This window comes from Rattus norvegicus, chromosome 9 (genome assembly GCF_021556685.1).
Source record: "Rattus norvegicus strain SHRSP/BbbUtx chromosome 9, alternate assembly SHRSP_T2T, whole genome shotgun sequence".
Taxonomy (NCBI): Eukaryota; Metazoa; Chordata; class Mammalia; order Rodentia; family Muridae; genus Rattus; species Rattus norvegicus.
The window spans coordinates 53130986-53147500 of record NC_141542.1 but is presented as its reverse complement, the minus strand read 5'-3'; the positions used below and the strand labels follow the sequence as shown (position 1 = coordinate 53147500).

The following is a 16515-nucleotide window of genomic DNA, read 5'->3' as shown; positions in this document are numbered from 1 at the left end:
AACCACAGACCCAAGAGCAACAATGGACTGAAATCTCCAAAACATTGAGCTGAAATATTTCTCTCTTTTGTCTAGATCAGTGGTTCTCAATCTGTGGGTCGAGACCCTTCTGCCGGTCCAACAAGCCTTTCACAGGGTTTCCCCTAAGACCACCTGAAAAACACAGATGTTTACAACTTGTAACAGTTACAATTTGTAACAGTTGCAGAATTACAGCTATGAAGTAGCAACAAAAAACAATCTTTTGGCTGGGGGTCAGCACAACATGAGGCACTGTATTAAAAGGTTGCATCATTAGGAAGGTTGAGAAGCACCAATATAGAATCTCTCACCCTTCAAGGTGACCAGCCACCTCACATCCCTGCTACTATGATCTACCCACAAACTATAAACCCCAATAAATGTTTTCTTAGATTGTTCAGGTGTTTTTGTTACAGAAGAACGCTGGTAACTGTGGTCCAAAATCCCAAGTCCCAATCTCGGTGATTGTGACCTGACTCCAGCCAAGAGCTAGAAGGACATAGAGTGAATGGTTTGTGCACTTTAGAGCAATTTCACTTCCCTGGCTTTGATGTTGTATTAGCTTATAGAAGATAGAATTGTTCCGAGAAGCTGAATGAAGGGTGCAGAAGATCTCTTCACGCTGTTTTTATGAGACTTCCTGTGAGTCTGTAATTATTTTAACATCAAAGGTTTAAAACATTAAAAAAAAAATCCACAAAGACTGAGTAAAGCTACTGTGGAGAAATGCCCAACATGAACTGTGAGGTGAGAGAAAGTCAGAGGAAGAGGAAACTCACAATTAGCAGGTGTTTTCTCCTAATTAACTGCATTCAGCTCCCCAGGAAAGGGAGAGGCAAATCATCGGAAAGGGGGAGGGCGAGGTGAAGCAAGGGCGAAATGTGAGGGCCAGCACTTTCAAGATCAGCACTGCCCAGACTTGCTTTGTAGATGAGCAGAGGTGTCCAAGAGCAATCAGAAACAGCAGGGAGGGGACAAGGCTCAGCAGAGGAGGCTAGCTAGTCACTTCCAAAGCAGGGGAGTACTACAACTTATGAAGGCTTTCCCTGTTCACCATAATATCTTGCATTTATTTGGTGCGTGGGGACCCGACGGAAACCTGATCATCAGAGGACCAAGGAGAAGGAAGGCTGGTTTCCTAGGTGATGTAGAACCTGTCAAGTCCACAATCACTATGACAAGTAGTCACTGGCTCCTGAGGATTGTGAAAGGCCAGAGACTATGCCTTTCAGTACCAGCAGATGTTGAGTCCTGCAGAGACACGGCCATAAGATGAATCAAGTCTCTGTCTCCTGTCTGCAGAGGTACCACCATTCCAAAGGCATCAACTTACCAGAAGGATGCCGCCTCAGCAGTGGGCTGGGATGTGAGGCATTTGGGGCTGCCTGAAAACTCTTTCAGTAGATTATCTTTGCTTTTATTTAGGAGACAGACTGGGCACTGAGAACTGGGGCAGAGGAGTACACAGTTGGGCCAGAGTTGGGCCAAACCGCTATCCTGGGATGTCCTGGGGAATACATTTCCTCTTTGAACCTAACTTGTAAACGCTACCCAGAAAAACATGGCTACCTCACAGTGGATAGTCCGGCAGCCGCCGGAACACACTCCTACCCTAAGGCAGCCTATCAAAATCCTCCCTCCAAGCAGGATGTGTGCTCTTTAAGACATGCCACAGAGGGCATGGTTTTCTTGTCTCATCTATTGCTTCATACAGATCTAAAAGTGGGGGTTTAGATGCTTTAAGGCAGACACTGTTGTCAAATATCCCATTTCCAGTCCAGGCTAACTAGGGGTTGGGTGGAGTTAAGATCCAAATAGGCTCCAAGACCCTTCCTGTTTGTGGTGTGTTGCCAAGCGCCAGGGCAGGAGAGACACCTGGCACGCACCGTGTGGAGTACAGGTCTAATCCAGTGAAGCCTACACACCGCATATATTTGAATGCAGGATTAGTTCCCCTACCACATTAGAAAACCTTTAAAAAGGTCTATTCTGTGGGGGTGAGGTGAGATGAGGTGAGGAGAGGGATCTCATGCTGGGAGATCCAGTATTTCTGGAGGCAGTTTGACATTCCCATCCTAAGCTTTCAACATAAAAACCCTTGGCTTTGTAGTTCGGTGCCTGAGAATTTAGCCTGAGGAAATAATTACGGATGCAGAGTTAGACCTACATTAAAAATATAGGACCCATCTCTCAATGTGTTGGAAAAGCAGTATCAGAATCTGTGCACCAGGATAGGAAAACTAGGTCCAATGAGACTCACCGTCCTGCCCTTTCTAGGGTTGCTGGTCAGGGTTCTCTGAAGGAATAGAGCTGATAGCATGAATGGATGAATGAGTTGAATCTATCTATCTATCTATCTATCTATCTATCTATCTATCTATCTACCTATCTATAGATTCATATTCATGTATACATTTGCAGGCACATACACATATACATATACACATGCACATATGCATATTCATCTAATTCATCCATTTATCCTTTCAACATATACACACTCACATACATATACATATATATGTATATATCATATACATAATATATAATAGACCATATATATCTGGTGTTCCAGGCAGTCCAATGGAAAGGCTGAGATGTTCAGTCCCTGAGACTGGATGTCTTAACAGCGATAACCTGGCACTGGAGAGCTGCTGGTCTTCAGTCTATGTTAGAAGCCCCAAAAAGTTGGCTCTAATTCTTGTGAAGGAATGCTTCAGCATTCAGAACTTGCCAGCTAGAGTGAGGGCAAGTACTCAGAAGGTAACAATTCTGTATGTTGCAAGTAGAAGTTTCTTTGTTGAGGATTAAAAACTATGCTCTATCTCTCTCTGTGTGTGTGTGTGTGTGTGTGTGTGTGTGTGTGTGTGTGTGTGTGTGTGTGTTGAGGGGGGGTTGGTGAAGCCAGAGGCCATGAAACTGAGAAAGGACAAGGACACAGGAGGGGGAGGAAAGTATCTCATTATATTTTTACTTAAAAGAAAAAAATGAAGTTTCCTTCTTTGGCCTTTTCCTCTTATTTGCTGCTACCAGAGGGTGTGGCCTAGATTTAGGATGAGTCTTCCTGCTTCCCCTAAGGGGAGCCCCCAGAAATTTGGATTATAGTTGATTCCAAGTGCAGTCAATTTGATGACCAAGTTTAACCACCCCTGCTAGCTTCCACAACAGCTCACTAAAGGAGCCCAGGGCTGCCCTCCTCTGTAGAGCTTCTTAGTGTCAGCACTGAGTTTTGAGTCTGACACAGGATAGGAACTCCTCTCAGAATTCACACCTAACACAAAGAGTGAGGTGCTGCTCTCTTCTTGGAAAGATAGAGTTCATGGCTACCCTTACCAAGCCCTGGCTGTAGTCTTGGGCTATTACTTCTCCCTCAGCCTGGAGATGTCCAATCAAAGAGATGGGCTATGCCTAATGAGAATCTAAATGTTGACCGAGTTGGTACAATGTTTGTTGTACAAGCATGAGGTCCTAAGGTTGGTCATTTGCCCATGTAGAAACCCAGATGTGATGGCACGTGCCCATAGTAGTTCCAAGGAGAGGATGGCAGTTTTCTTGGTGTGTTGGCTAATTATCCTAGCACAACTGGTAAGTCTGGGTTCTGGTAGATGAATTGTTCCTAAGTAATGACATCTAAAGTTGGCCTTGGTCTTCGTACGCACATGTACTCACACACATAAATACATACACACAATACACGAGAGGAAGGGGATGAAATAGAGGCCACTGGGGGGGGGGGGGAAGAATTCTAAAGACCAAATGATCATGGGAAACCATGCAGAAAATACTTTGTATAATCTATGGTAGAAACCTCTTGATAAGGAGTCGGCTGCCTTATTTTATGCTTCATATATTCAGTGTGACTATAACAACCAGTCCATGCAAAATCTGTGAAGACAGTGTTATGCTGGCCATGGTGGCATCCCCTGAAGACACCAACTCAAGCTCACTCCTGTCTCCTAAGCCTAACTACTTCACACAGAGTTGCCAGTTCCCAGATATGACCAACTAGGGTCAAGTTCAGAACCTTAGTTTGGTGCCTGAGGGAGAATGCATCTCTTGGTCCTGTGTTCTGGGTATCCTATGAAAGCCAGGAAGGGACCTATCCTAGGATCCAGCTCCCACAAAGAGGGGTATTGTGGGGAAGGCAGAAAATAGACTCATAATTCTGGGTTCCTCCCTACAGTGAAGGCCCTTCAGTTACCAGACTGGGTGTGAGAGTCAACATAGTAAATTTGGCAGGAACTAGAATCATTGAGAAGACAAGTCTCTGGGTATGTCTGTCAGGGAGTTTCTAGATCGAAGGTAGGAAACCAACCCTAAATGTGGGAAACACCATGCTACGAAGTCTCCAGTTGAATAAGCATGAAAAAGCAAACCGGCTAACATTCATCTGCTTTGTGACTGGCTGCCCCAAACTCCTACGTCATGCCTTCCTCATTCCTTATGGACTCTGCCCTTAAACTATGAGCTGCCGTAAATCCTTCCTTAAATTGTTTCTGGTGTGTATTTTACCACAGCAATGAGAAAAGTAAGTAATATGCTGGCTCTTTGTTTATTTTGGCTAGTTTGTTTTCTATTGCTCTGATGAACACTATGGCCTAAAGCAGCTCGGGGAAAGAAGGGTTAATTCTTTGATGGGACCCATGGTCCTGATGTCTCCTGTGTGCTGGGGTCTCCACTACAACTGAGGCTGTCTCCCCAAATGACCTCCTGGCCTCTCTTTAGGAACTCTAACCCTGCCACATGGCGTAACACCTCAGGTTCTCCTCACGAGCCCTTCAATTCTGGGGTCTCCACTACAATTGAGGCTACATCCCTATAATGGCCTCTTACAGTGCCAAACCCTAGCAGCTTTCCATGATCCCCTTGTGCCTTCAAAACCAGTAGTACCAGGGAGACTTACACACCACCAGGCTTTGCTGCCAGCACTTTATACAGCCTTGGCTCCTTCTGGACCACAGCCTTCATGTGCTGGCTCTAAGGACATACTTGTCAGAAGATTTCATTCACTGATGCCAGTCTCTTGTTAATCACAGCTGAGTTTTCACTCCTAGCTAACCAGTGTTCTTTGTCCCAGGAAAACAATTATTTCATTTTATAGCGTGTTAAGTCAGATACATCTCACAAATGGTCCCTATGGAATCTTTGCTTCCTTCTGAAATCTCACAGGCCGGGCTTCCGTTCTCTACACTTCCCTCTACACATTTCCAAGCTCCCACCAGAAGCTCCCCACCCTATCCTGGGGCTCCCAGCATTCAATGCTTCTTCCAGTTCAATGTTCCAAATACTTTCACAATTCTTCACACCCAAACAACACGGTTAGGTCTGTCACACCAATAACCCACTTTTGGTACCACTTTTTGTCGTTGTTGTTGTTGTGTTGTTGTTGTTGTTGTTTCAGTTTGCTCTCTGTTGCTATGGTAAAACACCACGACCAAAGGCAACTTTGGGAGGAAAGGGTTATTTGGCTAACAGATCCCAATTACAGCCCACCATTGAGGGAAACCGAGGCTGCGGCAGAGAGAGTAACTGAACGGTGGTAGAAAGATGCTTGTTGGCTTGCCTTTTTATGAGACCCAGGACCGCCTGCCCAGCAGTGTCATTGCCCACATCAATCATCAATAAAGGAAACGCAATCTGATGGAGGCAATTCATCAACCACAATCCCCCCTTCCCAGTCACGTGACCCCAGCTCATCTCAGGTTGACAAGAATGAACCAGCACGTTGTCTCTGCCAGTCGGAATGGCAGAGTTGGTGGCAGCACCTGTGAGCTCTAGTTCTCTGCTTCAGTGTCCTGATTCCTAGAACCAAGAGGTTAATGAAGAAAGTTAGAGGGAAAGAATGTCTATCAGAATAGCCCGGATCAACACGCGCGAGCTAGCAGCGTTTGGAACCAGACCTCGGCGGACCTGCCTGTGCTCAGCAGACAGGAGCCTCCAGGCTGGATCCATATTTACCTCCAAATGCTAAACCTGCTTTGGGGGAAGGTTTGGACGGCTGTCAAAAAGTCTATCTAGCTGTGGCTGGAAGACTCCAGGCAGTACAGGAAGGGAACAGCTCCTGAAGGCCTTCCCACCCACCCACAGGCTGTACTATCCCGACAGACACCTAGCGCAGGAGTCTGTAGGTTGACCAGTATAGACCAGGGAAGCTCATAAGTCTCTGCAAGTGCTGAGGTGCACTGAGAAGGATACCCAGGGAAAGGCCTGGCCCGGATGCTGCTGAGAAAGCTGCCCCCAGCCGCTCTCATTGATCTGCTCACCGTGAGCAGTTTTGCCGGGTAGCATTTGGTTACATATCCTCCTGACCATAAAACCACACATTAGTAAAGGTATCTAATCAATTAGTTCTAATTAATTATGAACAGAATGTGTCCAGCTGTGGGATGTGGTTTTTACTCCCATTGGCTATAATTAGCAATAGTTCAGTGATTGGATAAAGATACAATGTACGTGCGCGCATGTGTGTGTGTGTGTGTGAGCTGTGTGGCAAGGGGTGAGAGAAAGAGCAAGCGGTTAGAGGCAACGTTAAATGGTACTCGATGCCTTACCACTTCCTCCTGTCCACAGCCCACCGTTCCCCACACCCTCCAGCTCCATCTGGCTTTCTCTGGGCATCTCAGGCAAAGGAAGCAGACACTCTTCTACCTCTTTGAGGGACCTCGGGGTGGGGGTGGGGAGACTGGCAAGGTGTAACAGGGCTTGCTGCCCTGGATGGCACCATAGAGGGGAAAGAGAGGTGGAGGAAGAGAGAACACAGCAGAGGGACTATGCCACATTGTAGAGATCCTGGGGCCTGGCATCTGAGCCCTTTCTGATAGCCGGAGATGCCCCTTTGCTGGCAGAAGTCTGGGGTGCTGAGTTGAAAAGAAAATTGTATTATTATTAATAATAATAATTAATAATAATAGTTATTATTATTATTGTGTGTTTATTAGGTGTGCCTGTAGGAACATCTGTGCCACAGTACACATGTGGAGGTCAGAGCTGTGAGTTCATAGGTAGAACTTCATGCACACATGGTAAGTAATTTTTGTTTTCATTAATTAACTTATTTATTCACTTTACATGCCAACATCAGCCCTCCCACCCTGACCTGCCTCCTCCAAGGCCCCCTTCACATAGGTCCTCCCCCTCCCCTTCTCTGAGAAGAGAAGAGGCCCCCTGTGGGTATCACCCCACAACTGCACATCAAGTCATTGCAGAACTAGACACATCCTCTCCCACTGAGGCTGGACAAGGTGGCCCATTTAGGGGAATGGGAGTCCACAGGCAACAGATTCAAGGACAGCCTCTGCTCCAGTTGCTGGGGGACCTGCATGTCAACCAAGCTAAGGCAAGTAGTTTCACTCATATGGTCATCTCATTGGCTCCTCTGTGGGGCCAATGTAAGCTTTATGACACTGTGAGTTAGTGCACCTGAGAGACTTAAGTTACACACACATGGGTTTTTGCAGGTTCTGATACAAGACTGGTGAGGCTCATCCCTGTGAGTCTCTGCTGGGAGTGACAGCTGTGATGGGGACGGCTTAGTGGGGAAATATGCCGATCTCATGAAGAGGCAACAGAAGAGAATAAGGAAGGGGCCTGGACCACACTATACACTTCAAGGACATACCCTAGTGATGGTTAATATTGGTCCGCACAAATCTAGAATAAACTTGACACAATCTAGAACTACATAGGAGACACCTGTGGGCATGTCTGTGATGGAGTTCTAGCTGGAATTAATAGAGGTGAGAAGACCCGCCCTAACAGAGTTTTCTATCCTTCCATGGGCTAGAGTCTGAGGCTGACAAAGAGAGCGACTGCTGAGCACCAACATTCGTCTCTCGCCCGCTCGCTGACAGTGGATGCCACGTGACCTATGGCCTCACACTCTCGCTGCCATGACTGCCCTGTTATGATGAAGCGGACTGTTAAATCCTGAGCCCAAAGAGTCCCTTCCTTAAGTTGCCTTTGTCTGGGATGTTGTCCCAGCAATGACAGAGCAGCTAACACACCCTTCATCGATCTAAGGACTCTCTCTCCTAATTGTTTCCTGCTTCCCAATACTGTAGCTTTGTCACTTGGGCTTTTAGGGGACACCTGACATGGAAATCCCAGCAGCCTCCTTGGGTGGTAGAAAAGAAATGGCTTTGCTACTAGATTCTCTCAGGGACAAATTAAAACTGATCTGTACCTATCAGTGATGTTGCTTCTGAATTGGAACAGTGTTAGGGACATTAGAAGCTAAGAGACAGACCGGTGTGTGGCAATTCCTTGTGGTAAATTCATTCTCTCTCTCTCTCTCTCTTTCTCTCTCCTGTCTCTGTCTTTCCTTTCCATGTCTTCCTATCTCTGTGTATCTTCATACCCATGCTATTGCTCTGCTCTCTCAAGAGCCCATGGCTCCGTGAAGAGGGTAGAGGAAGGCTTCTCTTTGCGGAGTACAGCACAGAGCCCTGAAGGTCACCTGGAGCTGGGATCCTTCAGGGATCCTGGCATTTCTCCAGGCTGGGGCCCAGAGGGACAGGAGAGTTATGAAGAAAGGGCCAAGGACCCTATCAAGAGTGCTCAGGGTGCCTTTGACTTGGGTTTTACTCTGAACGTGAAGGAAGTTCCTCAGGTTAGTACAAACGGAGAGCTGGCTGCTCCGATCCATGTCCCCCATCTTGGAAATAGGACTGGGCTCCCAAGAAAATGTAGGTACAATCCAAAGTATTTCGGCAACACAAAACAGTTTTCAGTCATCACAGACTGGGGAGCCAAAGCAAGCACACAAGAACGGCCAGTCTTACCCCTAAGACAAAGAGGTCCTCACTTGCTACAGTCTGAGCGGGGCTCACATTTTTACGAAGTTGGTTACTTTAAAGCAACAGTGCTGATAAGCGGAATGTAATTTTTAGCGCACAGAGTTCAACCTTGAGCACGTATTTTGATTTTAAGTGATGACCCTGGAGGAACTTGAATTTCTGCCAATCCTCTGCTTTACAATTCCTTAAACGAACTTTTTCTTATTAACCCTTTGATGGGAAGGGCAGTCCATTTCTTTTACAAGGTTCCACACCTAGGGGTAGGCAGGACTTTCCTGGCTGAGGCTCTGGTTGGTGACCAAGGGATGTTGGGGATGTTAGTGAGTTGGGGGTGTTGGGTGTGGGAGAGTGTGGGTGCATGAACAGCCCTCTTTTGTTCTCCTGATGGGTTCTGTACTCATGGTTGCCTGACCTTCCAGACAGTCCCCCTGGTCACCTCTAGTTTTTAGTCAGTGTTCAGCACTCCTGGAGTCTATCATAGAACATTCTTCAGGTTAACCAAAACCAGCTTTCTCTGCCAGAGCTCTTTGGCACGCACTACGGTGTCACTAGCATGGCCTTTCAAATCTGTCGCTTACTAGTGAAAACATTGGCACCAACTTAAATTGAAATAGGCATACAGAGTGGCCTGTGGGACTGCAGGGTGGGGGATGGGTGCTGCAGAGAGTGGGGTTGCCATCCCATTTCCCAGATCTCCCTCAATCTTGCCCCCTTGCATTTTTTTGCCTCCTTCGAGGTTGGGAGCAGAGGAGACCAGGGAGCTTGGTGGGCTTTCTGGAACGTTCCCTCTGATAAAACTCTTGGTCAGAATGTGTCCTTGTTCTAACAGAGGATACCTGGGTGATACCTGAACAAAGAGGGCCTTCTGTGCTTCCTGGTCCTGGAAGAACACTGGAGAAGGCTGGGGCCTTCTCTTCATAGGGGACAGCCTCTTTGGGAAGGGAACAGTGGATATGGTGGCTTAGGCAGTACAGAAACTATCATATACTGGTCTTGCCAGGAAAACACCCGTGTTTTCTCTCCCCAAACTCCAGCAGTGTCCAGTCCAACTAATCCAGGACACCCTTGGGTACCTTACCATCCAGGGCTGACACACACACTTTCCTAAGGACTGAAGATTCTCCAAAGCATCTAATGAGGCCCAGAACCCCGTCGCCCCCGAAAATAAGCAACTCCAGCTTCCCCACAGGCTTCTCAGAGGCCTGGACATTTGGCCAGGTCTAAAGTGAGAAAGAGGCCACAGTTTCCCTTCTCTAAAATCCTCCAGGGAATCTTTGCCTATGAGAGAGCTCCAGGCATCTCTCTCCTCTAGGTTAGTGGGTAGGGACGTAGGGCAGGAGCAGGGCTCTCTAATGCTCTTGGTGTTGCTGTGGGAGTACACAGCACCGCCCGCCCCCCACCTAAAGCATTTGCCCCAGTTTCGAAAAACCAAGGCATAGCACACTGCAAACAACTCTGAAGTGTTAATTTCTCGCCAGAATAGTGTGTGCAGTAAAGGAAAAGGGAAGGAGACCCCCGCCCCCAACACAGCGGGGCATTTTCCCTTCCAACCCTAGATTAGGCACAAACCACACACAAACACCTGCTTTCCCAGAGAGATCCTTCACTAAGCAGGGCAGACAAGTTAAGATGGCTGCTTTCTGATGAGGAGAAAAACAGTAGCAAATGATCTTGCTGGTGTCACTTAAAGAAGAGAAAAGGGTGAGTGCTGTGTTAGAGTGGGCTAGGGTGGGGTAGTGTATTTTGATTGGGAGTGTTAATTAGGTGAACCAAAGGGGGCTTTTGATTGCTGGGCTTCAATACTTTGATAGCTGGGACCTTGGTGGTAAGAGGTCTTGGCCTGGGGCCTGGGATACCCTGGCATATTAACCTGGCTCAAGGAATAAACTCTACTGGGGCAGTGAGGGAATCACACACATGCACACAGAGAGAGAAACAGAGAGACAGACAGAGACAAAGACAAAGAGACAGAGACAGAGAGGTGGGGCATGGGGACTAGAATTGGATGCACTAGGCTTTCTGATGTAGGAATTGCAGCTCCCAAAAGCTGAGAATACTTTTTTTTTTTTATCAAGAGTTGAACAGGGAAGCAGGGTTATTGCATAAAGTTGAGTATAAAGATGGGTTCATGGTGTGCAACTGAATCCAGGAGGCAGACTTAGCTAGTCTCTGTAGGTAGGGGAGCAGTCTTCAGGCAGTGAACATACCGGAAGAGAAAGCTATGCTAGATATTTTTTACACATACTGTCTACATTCACACTGAAACCCCAAAAGAAGACGTCATCCACCTGAACCTAACTTGGGGAAGGCCTAGCCATTCCCATGAGGCTGAGGCATTGGAGTCCTTGACATAACTGCGCCTGTGTCAAAGACACGCACTTACCTATGACATTACTCCCTTGGGTATTTCTATGCGCCCCATAATACCCTAGCAGCATAAACCCTTTGTGTGCACAGCCTATGTCTCAACCCACTGTATCACCATGGTGGCCCTTGGTGAGAAGAAAAAAAAATCTGTGCAATTAGGCAAGTGTTCTGGATACCCCTCCCATTGTAAGAAATATAATCTTTCATCTGTTTTTTTCCATCAACATCCATCAAATTAACTTCTTAGTGTCTAACCAGGATAGGATTTCGGGCCTTGCTGGTCTCTCAGTTGTATCCCTAATTATATCTTTTTTTGAAAAGAGATCAGAAGATGTTCTTATCATCAACGCAAATTGGAAAAAGGAGACTGGGAGTTTTACAAGACATATTGAGCCTATTCTTTGCCAGATAGGATGCTGGTCGGAAGAGCTAATGGATACAAGTTGGAAGACGCCTCTGATGTCAAAAGGACGGGCCCAGGTGCAACACAGCAAATGTCATGTGGTGGCAGTGAGTTAGAGGAGGAGGGAAAGGACCACAGTGGAAGTGGGATTTGAGGGACAACATAAAAGTCACATCCTGCTAATTATCAATGAAATATAGGGACCAAAAGAGCTCAATCAGACTGTGTTGTGTTGTAAGACTGTTTCGGGGAGGGAGGGTCTAACCATCAGTCAGCAGGTATATGGTCACTGGTGGTCATATCGTGCTCCTTTAAACCTACATACATGCTACATCTTGGTGAGAATCTGGAAACTGGTCCATTATTCAGTGTGCCACATCCAAGAAGCCCATGAAGGAACTTCACCAGGCCTGTGGCAGACTGTCATTTCTACCAGGGTCATTTCATGAGTCTACGTCAACACTTCTAAGGGTCATTGTTGCCTCAGGATATATCTGGCTTCTCAGCCACATCTTAAAAGTAGTTGAATTAGGGTTTGACAAGAATTGGGCTCTTCTTGATCAGAACGACTCTCTGGCAATATTCTTGAAGAGTTGAGGGGCTTGAGAGAAGAGTACTTATCAGTTACTTTTCTGTTTCTGTGATAAAATACCACAGTCAAAATAGCAACATATGAATGGAAGCAATTATTTGGGTTGGTTGATGATTCTGGAGAGTAGGGAGCCAGCAGATGGATGTGGTAGGAGCAGGAAGCTTGGGGATCACATCTCAACTGTGCACACTCAGATATCAGAGAGGACAAACTGGAAACGACACAAGGTTCAACTCTCAAAGCCCACCCCTATTGATGTACTTCCTCCAGCAAGCCTTAAGTTGTACAACTTCCCCCAAACAGTGCCACCAGCTGGGGACCAAGGGGATGAGCCTCTAGGCAGCATTTCTTGTTCAAAATAACATGCTGCCTTCAGGAGACTGAAGGTTGTTTTCCATCGCAGATAGGATAGAGGCCCCTATGAGCTAAGGAGAAGCAAAACACAGGGCAGCTACGCAGGCTGGTCAGTGTCTTTGGATATTATATCTCTCCTGGAACTCCTGTTTTTTTCTCTTCATTCCATTCCCATTCCAGCCTTTTAAGCCTCACTGGCCAGTAGTTTAAATACCCATCAGGATATAAGTTACCCTGTAAGGAGACAAGAAGACCAGAAATACTGTATTTGTCTCTCTGCCACAAGGGAAAAAACTCCCAGTGATGGGAAGTGTTCTACATTTCTGACCAGAAAGTCTGCAACTCCATGACAAGATGCTCATCAATGCTTCTAACTGCATCTCCCATGCCCTCCATAGGCACATGGCCATGCATGCGCACACACAGACACACATACATGCACATACAAACAAAAAATGAATCGTTTTAAAAACAATACTTGAGAGTAGCAACGGAATACAGTAGACCACGAATCCTATCCTAAAACTTCTAGTAGGTGATGGAAGCTGAAGGTTTCTCAGTCCACACTGGGCTCGCTGGATACCATCCTCAACCAAGGCCAGCTCTATTGTGCTTCCCAGTTGAGGCACAGGCCAAGTGCTGTAGCCAGGGAGGTACAGGGCTAGCGAGGGGTGGGGCCGGCATGGGGGCGGGGCCAGCAAGGGGGCGTGGTCAGCTATGTATGATGCTCTCACACACCTTGTGCTGGCTCACCCATGGCCCCTCCTTTAGACCAGCTCTTCCGTACTGCCCGAGTGAGGTGTAGGGCCTGCAATTCTGTGTGCAGTAGCCAGTGAGAGGTAGAGCTACCTCATCCCTTTTCATGACCCCACCTCCAGGTCTCCCTATGCTGTAGCTGGCGAGGGGCAAGGGCGGAGGGGGCATCACCTCTGCACCTGTTTCACCAGATGAGTGGCAGAGTCAAATCTCTCATGCTCACACCCTTGGCCAGCTCATCCATGCCCCTGTCACGAGGGTCAGCTCCACTGTGCTGGGCAAGCTTCAGGGCCCCCTCCCCCAAGTGTTGTAGACAATGAGAGGTGAGGCCAGATCTCCAGAGCACCACAGCCAATGAGGGGTGGGGCCAATTCTGCACCGCCCTTAGACATGTACATGTTCCCAGGGGGCTGCCCAGACCAGGGACATCCCTGTGGTCTCTAGTGGTAATATGAACTATAGACATCAACATCGACATTGATCCCTGTCGCTGCATGGCCATAGACCCAGACATGGCCCTCAGTGGCAGCATGGGCTGGAACTTCACCATGGCCTCAGGTGGTAGGGCTGGCCACTTACAAGAGGCTATTCCTCTCTACCCTTGTGTGTCCAGTTCCGTCTCTCTTCAAAATGCTCAAACTGTCCCCAGTCTCTGAATCTCTTTCTCTCCCATCTGTCCATCTCACATTCTTGCAAATTGTAGTGGCTCAACACTGCAGGTGGGCCATGATGCTGGTGGACCTCTGGGTGACCTCCTCTGCCTGTGCCAAGTGACCCTGTGGGTACTGTCTTAAGTCTAACCCTTAAGTTCTGTCCCTTCTCATAACCCCACCTTTCTCAATCTGGCCTTGCAGCCATGACTAATGCCTCAGCCTGACACCACAGTGCTGGGACACAAGTACTGTAGATGCCTCATTCACACATGCAGTAGAGACTCTACTAGGCAGCCAAGTGGGTGCTGGGAATGGAGGGAAGAAGACCCAGGCTCTGCCCATCTGGAACTTACATAGGAAAGAAGAGACTGCTAAAAGGCTATGCAGACAAATAATTATTTTGAATCTCCTTCTATCCTTCCACTTGAGTCCCTTTCTAACCATTCCTAGATATTCCCTCTGCGGGACCCCTCCCAGGCCTGCCTTCTCCTCATAGAATGTAATGCTTTAAGCTTTACCCCATGGCTACCAGAGAGATAGCCTATATCTGGGTGCCCTGCCCAGAGAATAGAGTGAATGAAAGTGAGGACACTTACTGAATCAGTAAACAGAGATGAATGGTTGGAGTCCGTAGAGGGGGAAGAGTGACTGAAGAGACAGACTCTAGAATTTGGAGTCAAATGTAGTGGGTGGTGGAAGCCAGCAGGAAACAAATGGTCCATATATACTGCAGGAGAGTCAAGCCAGCAGTTTGGTTCTGAGAGACAGAATCCCTTAGAAGGAAGCTCATGTATGCCTCTCCTGGGTTTCAACACCACATGAATGAAATGGGGACATAATCACTGTCTTAGTCAGGGTTTCTATTCCTGCACAAAACATCATGATCAAGAAGGAGGTTGGGGAGGAAAGGGTTTATTCAGCTTACACTTCCACATTGCTGCTCATTACCAAAGGAAGTCAGGACTGGAACTCAAGCAGGTCAGGAAGCAGGAGCTGATGCAGAGGCCATGGAGGGATGTGACTTACTGGCTCACTCCCCCTGGCTTGCTCAGCTTGCTTTCTTATAGAACCCAAGACCATCAGCCTAGGGATGGTGCCACCCACAATGGGCTGGGTCCTCTCACCTTGACCACTAGTTGAGAAAATGCCTTACAGCTAGGTCTCATGAAGGCATTTACACAACTGAGGCTCCTTTCTCTGAAAACTCCAGCTTGTGTCAAGTTGACACACAAAACCAGTCAGTACAATCACTGTGATGGTTTGCATATGCTTGGCCCATGGAGTGGCACTATTAGAAGGTGTGGCCTTGTTAGAGGAAGTGTGTCACTGTCAGGGTGGGCTTGGAGACCCTCCTCGTAGCTGCCTGAGGATGCTCAGTCTGTTCCTGGCTTCCTTTGGGTGAAGATGCAGAACTCAGCTTTTCCTGCACCATGCCTGCCTGGATGCTGTCCCACCTTGATGATAATGAACTGAACCTCTGAACCTGTAAGCCAGCCCCAATTAAATGTTGTCCTTTATAAGACTTACATTAGCCATGGTGTCTGTTCACAGCAATAAGACCCTAACTAAGACAACCACTATTATTATTATTATTATTATTATTATTATTATTATTATTGTGGTTGGTTTTATCTCAATATATACTGATTCTAAATAAATAGATAGTGAATGTAGAGATGTGATGGTTTGTAAAGGCTTGGCCCAGGGAGTGGCCCTATTAGGAGGTGTGGCCTTGGAGTAGGTGTATCACTGTCGGTGTGGACTTAAGACCCTCACCTTAGCTGCCTTGGAAGTCAGTATTCTGCTTGCAGCCTTCAGATGAAGATGTAGAACTCTCAGCTCCTCCTGCACCATGCCTGCCTGGATGATAATGGACTGAAACTCTGAACCTGCAAGGCAGATCCAATTAAATGTTGTCCCTTATAAGAGTTGCCTTGGTCATGGTGTCTGTTCACAGCAGTAAAACCCTAACTAAGAAATAATATAAATATAAAAATATATATGCGAATATACTTAAATTTATTCTGCAGTTTGTTTGATTGGCTTTTACTAATTCACTTTACATCCCATGCCCTGCTCAAAAATAGGAACGCTTCAGGTATTTGCATGGAGTCCTTGGGCAGGGGCCATGCTGGTCTTCTCTGTATAGCTCCACTTTTAGTATTTGTGCTGCCGAAAGGAGCACATGACCAGTCTTAAGTATAGCTGAGGAGAAGGATTTTATTGTACTTATGAGGGAGAGTTCAGCCAAAGGCATCTGGAAGAGTTCAGACTGAACCTGGCCAGCAGACTAGGTCAGGAAAGGAGGGAGGGGGAACGAGAGAGGAAGAGAAGAGAGAGGGAGTGAAGAAAGGGGACCACAAGAAGAAACAAGAAAGCCCGTGGCCAGTTTTTTTTTTTCTTTTATAGGAATCAGAAGCTGGGCAAATGGAAGAAAAGCCCCTGGGTTGGAGGGGCTTAGGGTAGGGGTAGGGGAGAGAAGAGCAGAGAGGAGGTCTTGGTACTGAGTGAGCCTGGTGGCCTGTGTGTGCTCTGGTATGCTAATAGGTATGTCAGTTAGACATTTGTCCCAGG

At 47.2% G+C, this 16515-nt stretch overlaps 1 long non-coding RNA gene and 1 other non-coding gene across 2 annotated transcripts in view; one reads left to right on the top strand and one right to left on the bottom strand.

Moving 5' to 3' along the window:
* Positions 1-11803, top strand: part of LOC148003681 (uncharacterized) — an 18428-nt gene extending 6625 nt beyond the window's left edge. Inside the window, exons 4-5 of the long non-coding RNA XR_015629957.1 lie at positions 6960-7043; positions 11505-11803. This is a non-coding gene — a long non-coding RNA (uncharacterized LOC148003681). The remainder of the gene's footprint in view (positions 1-6959; positions 7044-11504) is intronic.
* Positions 11804-16019: 4216 nt separating this feature from the next.
* Positions 16020-16126, bottom strand: LOC120094862 (U6 spliceosomal RNA). Its single transcript, XR_015630077.1, has one exon. It is a non-coding gene; the product is annotated as a U6 spliceosomal RNA (small nuclear RNA).
* Positions 16127-16515: the final 389 nt, after the last annotated feature.